The 7,689-nt window shown below is 36.5% G+C and overlaps 1 pseudogene; it reads left to right on the top strand.

Moving 5' to 3' along the window:
- Nucleotides 1-6,269: 6,269 nt before the first annotated feature.
- On the top strand, nucleotides 6,270-7,319 carry LOC150004603 (heterogeneous nuclear ribonucleoprotein A1-like; annotated as a pseudogene).
- The last annotated feature ends 370 nt before the right edge of the window (nucleotides 7,320-7,689 follow it).

Here is a 7,689-nt window from a genome sequence, read left to right as displayed (position 1 = left end):
ATACCACAGTGTGTTTATCCATTCACCAGTTCAAAAATATTGGGTTGTTTTCAGTTTTGGATGATTATAAACAAAAATGCCATAAACATTAGCATATAAGTTTTATGTGAACCTAAATTTTTATTGACTTTGGGTAAATATCTAGGAGTGTGATGATTTTATCATGTACATGCATTTCAGAGAGCAGTGTCTGACTATTCCTCTGTATTCTCTCTAGCATTTGGGATCTTCAGGTATTTTTGTGGAGTTTGAAACAGAGAAAGAATGACTATTAATAGGTGTGCAATGGCACCTCACTTTTTCTTCAGTCTGTCCTTTATTTCTATCTAGTATGAATCCATACCACAGACCCAATCTCTCTTAACTACCGCTTAGTTTCCCAGTCACCCACATTCTAGCCAATCCTCACAGGAGACTCAAACAGAAATGGCCTGCATGTATAAAATTTTGTTAAATATCTATGTGCAGTAAAAGTCTCATATCTGTGCTGCACATGGTGGCTTTAGTTGCTCTTAAATATTTCCCTTGTTTACAGTTTTTCTGAACATCCTATTTTGAGGGATTTCTTACAGACCATGCTACTTCAAAGTATCACATTCTTCTTCAGTTTGCTGTTTCTCTTTCTATTCTCACCTACATTTATTTTCTTCATTGCTTTCTTTTGAGATTTTTTATAACTGCCACATTTTCTTTAACATCTACCCATAATTCACTAAACATTACTTAACTTCATATTTATAATCTTTTTTTTCCCTTAACATTAAGCATCTACCTTTTTACTGTCACAAACTGTTAATTGCCAAACAAAGTTTACAGGAAGAAGGGGTGACTTGACTATATAGCTTTAATATCATTTTGATGTGTTGATTTATCATTAATAAATTTATACATTACTTTTAGAATTTGCGTGTAGAGGTCAAATGGAGGCAGATGCCTCAGTGAAAGTCATCCTCATTGCTTATTTAGATATAGATATAGATAACTTTGTTTGCAGAATTTTCTGTCTTGCTTGTCTTTAAACTAGTTCTTGTAAAGAATGGGAATTTTTCTTTTACTCTTGGGAGTTCTATTAAGTAATTTTTAGATTTTTCAATAAGTTTAATACATAATACTTTTAAAATTTAACCAGTTTTCTCCTTGCCATAGTATCTCATCCATATATGTCCACAATGGACCCTCCATATTGGTTGCATTCATTTGAATTACCTGTAAATTAGAAAATTAGCATGAACATTAAATAGTGCCTCTCATGCTCAAATTTGAAATATGAATTAATGGCAAATTGATATTGATTCCTAACATCATACATGTCCTTTCCCACATAACATTTCATTAGCTGAGCTATCACCTATCATTTCATACATTCATATGTGGAATCTAATGAACAAAATAAACTGACAAAATGAAGCCAGAGGCATAGACACATTGAACAGAATGACAAAGCTCATAGGAGAAAGTGGTGGGAGGAATAGAAGAAATTAGTCAAAGAACATATATGTATTTGTGCAAAGCCATGGATACAGAAAACAATGTGGTGAAGGCCAGGGGTGGAAAAGGAGCTGGGTTGAGGAGAACAAAGTGGGGGAAACTGTGGACATCTTTAACAGTGTCAACAATAAAAAGAAATTAAACTACTAACTTAGATATTGTTAAAAAGACAAATAAGAACAAATATACCAACCTGTGTGGTCTTGGGTTTTATCTGAGTTTGTGTTGCCAATAGAAATAGATAATTGAATTTTCAGGAAAAGTACGAAGGTGGTTATGCTAAAAGATGCAATTTCCAAACAATTGTCACATTACTCACAGTTTAAAAACAGTTACAGTAACTATGCCCATATTTTTTCCAAAGTGACATTATATTCTTATTCTTCTTAGTTTTTCTTATTTATTTCTCTTGAGTCAAAGAGATTTCAATTGTGTTATTGTGTGAATGGAATATAATACAGGAATTTGTTTTTATTAAATTCAACTTAGAGAGTGGCTTATGGAGCCTAGCAACAAGAAACAAAGAAAAATTAATAAAAAGCTTTTTTATCACTGAATTTTGTGAGCCAAGTGTACATTGCAGTTTCTCTGGAGAAAAACAATAATATATTTAATTAGGTTACTTGTGCTTAAAATAAACTTGAAAGGCATGCTATGGGAAAATACATATGTGTTATTGGACTAATATTTTAAATAATAGTAAGTAGGTCAATGTGCAGCCATAAATCCCCAGAATGTCTAAGAGAAATATAAGTTTTTTAGTGTAAGCAATGTGGGTAGCAGATAATTCAGTGCTGATATTGTGTTCTTGTTATCCATACAGTAATTTCCTTTCCTATAATACTCAGGTTAAATAATTTGGCAAAATAACAGCAAATCGTGACTTTGATTCTGGAGCTCAAACAATTTAATTATTTTTTTTCAAATGTTATTTCCTAACTTTTTTCTGCTTCTAATCTTGACCTACACTTGTATATTTTCAAAAGAGTCCCCAGAGTGACTTTTGAAAACTAAATCAGGTCATATGACTCCTCAGCTTACAGAGAACTCAAAGGCTTTCTTTCACCCGCAGAAAAAACTCCAAACAGCCTCAAACTTACCCCAAGCCACAATCACAACAAATGCCCTTGTTCACCTCCTTCATCTCTGGTCTAATGACTTTTCACTTGGTTCACTTCACTTAATTACCATTCTTGTTGCTACTCACACATGCATGCTACAGAATTATGTTCTTCTGCTTGATTATGCTCTTGGAAATTTCTTTTCTCCTATCTTGGCATATTTTTTTCCTAACATATGGATTCTAGAACATAAACTCAGGACTTTCCTGCCATTCTATTACTAATGTGTAACATCATAGTTTATTTTCTTTTTTTAAAATATGTTTTATTGATTATGCTGTTATAGTTGTCCCAATTTCTTTTCCCTCTGCTCCCATCCACCCGGTGGCCCCCCTCCCTCCACTTGTCCCCCCGTTTTAGTCCATGTCTATTGGTTGTGCATATAGTTCTTCTCAACCTCTTCCTGTCTACTCTACTCCCTCCTACTATGCTTCTTAATTCCTGTACCATCTCCCTCCTTTTCCCCCCTTGCCCCTCCTCACTGACCTGCCCCCAATATGTTCCCCATTCCTGTAGTTCTTTTTCCACTCTCGGTGCCTACTTAGTTTGTCTTTGTTTTGGTTCCCTAGTTTCTGTTGGTTGTTGTGATGCAGTTTTCATTTTAATGTTCATAGTTTTGATCCTCCTTCTTTTAAACCAGTCCCTTTAACATCTTATGTAACAATGGTTTGGATCTAATGAATTCCTTCAGTTTTGCTTTGTCCAGGAAGCACTTTCTCTGTCTTTCTATTCTGAATGACAGCTTTGCTGGATAGAGTATCCATGGCTGTTGGTTTTTGCTTTTCATTACTTTGAATATTTCTTACCAGTCCCTTCTTGCCCGCAGGGTCTCCTTTGAGAAATCAGCTGATAGTCTAATTGGGACCCCTTTGTACATAATTCTTTTCTTCTCTCTTGCTGCTTTTAAGATTCTCTCTTTATTTTTAATTTTTGACAATTTGATTATAATGTGTCTTGGAGTGGTTCTCCCTGGGTCCAGCTTTTCTGGAACTCTCTGTGCTTCCTGGACCTGTAAGTCTATTTCCTTCCCCAAGTTTGGGAAGTTGTTTCATTATTTTTTCACATAATTTTTAATTTCTAGTCCTTCTTCTTCGCCCTCTGGAAATCCTATTATTCAAATGTTCATTCGTTTATAGCTATCCCAAAGGTTTCTGATCTTCTCACTTTCCTTACTTTTTGTTTCCTCTTTCTGCACTAGTTGACTGTTCGTTTCTTCCCTATGTCCTGATTTGTTGGTTTGATCTCTGGATTTTATTTTCTCACCACTTGTCTCATATGTGTTTTCATTCATTTCAGTATAATTAGCTTTCATTCCTTCCCTGTCTTGTTCCAAATCTTTGTTAATTCTGTAAGTCACCATACGACTATAGCTCTGAACTGAGCCTTAGAAAGATTTCCTATTTGTTCGTTTGTCAGGTCTTGCATCTGCTGTCTGGTGAGCTGCGTCACTGGGATATCAATCATTGTCTACTTCATTCTGACAGATTTGTGTTTACCTTTGCTTCCTGGGCAGGCTATAGGGAGCAGAGCCTCATGCACTCATCACTACCCAGCAACCGGCAGGGATTGGTGACTTTTTTTTGTCGCACTGTGGCACTTTGTGTGGGTGCAGGGGTCCAAGATGGATTCTTGCCATTACTGTCCTCTGAGAGACCAGGATCCATCCCCCCACCCTCTGGGCCTTACCGTCCGAGGCAATGGAAGCTACCTTTTTCAGCATTGGAATCGTGAGCTGTGGGGTCTCGACTGCAGCTGGGATTGCTCCCCTGGTGTTTCTTGCAGCCCCACTGCTATCCCTGTTGCTATCACAAACAGCACCATGGTTTCTCGCCCCTCCTACCCATCCGGACGAGTACTGCTGGTTTATGACTTCATACGTTGGCCCTCCATGTAGTTTTATTTTCTGGAATTTCTGGTTATCTTTTTATTTGAGGCAGTTGTATTTCTACTTATTTGTAGAGGGGGACTGAGCATGTCAGTCTAAGCTTCCATCTTGGCCAGAAGTCTCATGGTTTATTTTCTTAACAGTACTTGTCACAATATAAAAATAAATTATTATACTTACTCTCACCCCATTTCCTTGAATGTAAGCTCTAGAGAGTTAATGAACCAGATGATAAATATTTTGTGAAGCTAAATTGGAGTCCTTCTTGGTGTCATACTTATGGAAGCTGGCCAGAAATGCAAGTGAGCTTGGCTGTAGAAAAGCTACATTATTCAATTAAATGTTTTCATCCACAGTCACATAGCTTGAAGAATAAAGAAAAAAAAAAGTAATTGTGCTAGTTAAAACAATATCCAAAGACATTGAAAGTGATGTTTGATCACAATTAATGTCTCTGCAGAGTAAATATTTATTCCTTGTTAAATATTCAAAGCCTAGTAATCAGAATATTTTTTATTCTTTGGTATAAGATACTGCAGAAAAGTTTGCAAGGCAAATTATGAAAATATACTTAAAAAGTATATGACAAGGATATAGTGACTGAGGTCAGAATATAGAGGAATGATTCAGGAGGTGGACCGTGGTCATATTTCTTCAGCACCAGGAGTGGGAGAAAGGTATCCATCAGAAGGAGAGGAAGGCCACCACCTAATCTTTTTATTAATATACTGACATCTGACCTTTTGTAAAGTAGACTAATGTTATTTTCTAAAAGGTAAGTTCTTATTTATAGACTATTTTTATCAAGAAGTCCCTGGGTTAAACTTCCTCATGGTTCATGAATATAAGTTCCATAGGTTTATAAGACATGTCTCCCAGGAAGATGTTTCATAACTTACATACTTCCCACTTTGTGAGGTGACATGAAAACCTCAGAGAATCCATCATTTATTCTGGGTCAAATGGATGTGTCCTACCAGTGAAGGAAGGACTCATGGATCCATATAGTACTTCCCAGACTTCTCTTTTTCTGCCTGGATTTCTTTGAATTTATTAGTAAAGCTTAAGATAGGATAAACTCTCTGTGAGTCTGATATAATCATTCAGTCATCAGCGTTAGTGCAACCTTATATCTTAAACAGATCATTGTAATTAGATTGCTCTTGTTTAGGTAAAACTTGATCACAATGCTCTCTTTAAGTCTCTATGAGCACACTTAACACATTGGTAAAATTTGAAATTTGTGTGTTATTTATACTTTAGACATTATAAAGTTACTGTGCAGTAACAAATGAAGTAACTGAAATACATCAAATTTCACTTACATGCTTGACATTTTAAATATATTTATTAGAAACTTATTGGAGGTAGGAATTTTTAGTACTATTATTGGGTGAATTAAATGCTCAGTTAACTCATTAACTTACTCAAACCGATAAAAAAGCTCAAAGTATATACTAGTCACACTCTATTTGAAAATCTATGCTCAAAAAGCAATTTTACATAGATGACTCATTTCAGGGTAAATAAATAAAAGCGAAGTTATTTTTTTCTCAGAGTCAAGGTTCAGAGCTGTTGCAGACATAAAATTGAAAAGTTTTTTGTAATTATATTTTTATTGTCTGAGTACCTAAAAAATGGCAGAAGAAACCTAATAAATTCAATCCATTTTATTTTTTACTGGGTTCAAATATAAATAGAAAAAATGATTTTAGCTTTCTACTGGTGGACGCCACTGAGTAAGCATCGTTGAAGTCTTCTGCCCTGAAGTCGTCATGTCTAAGTCAGAGTCTCCCAAAGAGCCAGAACAGCTACGAAAGCTCTTTATTGGAAGTTTGAGCTTTGAAACAACAGATGAGAGTCTGAGGAGCCATTTTGAGCAATGGGGAACACTCACAGACTGTGTGGTGATGAGACATCCAAATACCAAGCGCTCCGGAAGCTTTGAGTTTGTCACATACACCACTGTGGAAGAGGTGGATGCAGCCATGAATGCTAGGCCACCCAAGGTGGCTGGAAGAGTTATGGAATCAAAGAGGGCTATCTCAAGGGAAGATTCTCAAAGACTTGGTGCACACTTAACTGTGAAAAGGATTTTTGTCAGTGGTACTAAAGAAGTCACTGAGGAACATCACCTAAGAGATTATTTTGAACAATATGGGAAAATTGAAGTGATTGAAATCATGACTGACCAATGCAGTGGCAAAAAGAGAGGCTTCGCTTTTGTAACCTTTGATGACCATGACTCTGTAGACAAGATTGTCATTCAGAAATACCATACTGTAAATGGTCACAACTGTGAAGTGAAGAAAGCCCTATCTAAGCTAAGATGGCTAGTGCTTCATCCAGCCAAAGAGGTCGAAGTGGTTCTGGAAACTTCGGAGGTAGTCATGGAGGTGGTTTTGGTGGGAACAACAACTTTGGTCGTGGAGGAAACTTCAGTGGTCGAGGTGGCTTTGATGGCAACCGTGGTGGTGGTGGATATGGTGGCAGTGGGGATGGCTATAATGGATTTGGTAGTAATGGAAGTAATTTTGGAGGTGGCGTAAGCTACAATAATTTTGGCAATTACAACAATCAATCTTCAAACTTTGGACCCATCAAAGGAGGAAACTTTGGAGGCAGAATTTCTGGCCCTTATGGTGATAGAGGCCAATACTTTGCCAAACCATGAAACTAAGGTGGCTATGGCGGTTCCAGCAGGAGCAGTAGCTATGGCAGTGGCAGAAGGTTTTAATTACTACCAGGAAACAATGCTTAGCAGGAGAGGAGAGCCAGAGAAGTGACAGGGAAGCTACAGGTTACAACAGATTTGTGAACTCAGCCAAGCATAGTGGTGGCAGGGCCTAGCTGCTACAAAAAAGACATGTTTTAGACAGTACTCATGTGAATGGGAAAAACACTAGAGGACTGTATTTGTGACTAATTGTATAACAGGTTATTTTAGTTTCTGTTCTGTGGAAAGTGTAAAGCATTCCAACAAAGGGTTTTTAATGTAGTTTTTTTTTTCCTTTTTTCTTTTTTTGCTCCCATGCTGTTGATTGCTAAATGTAATAGTCTGATCATGACGCTGAATAAATATGTCTTTTAAAAAAAGAAAAAGAAAAAGTGATTTTAAAAGTGCTAATAAAGATTGTTATTACAGCGATAATCAAATCTGCAAATATCTTCAGTTAGGTCTAGATACATGAGGCC

This window comes from Furipterus horrens, unplaced genomic scaffold (assembly GCF_987537825.1).
Source record: "Furipterus horrens unplaced genomic scaffold, mFurHor1.1.pri manual_scaffold_7, whole genome shotgun sequence".
NCBI lineage: Eukaryota > Metazoa > Chordata > Mammalia > Chiroptera > Furipteridae > Furipterus > Furipterus horrens.
This window is presented reverse-complemented; position numbering and strand designations above follow the sequence as displayed.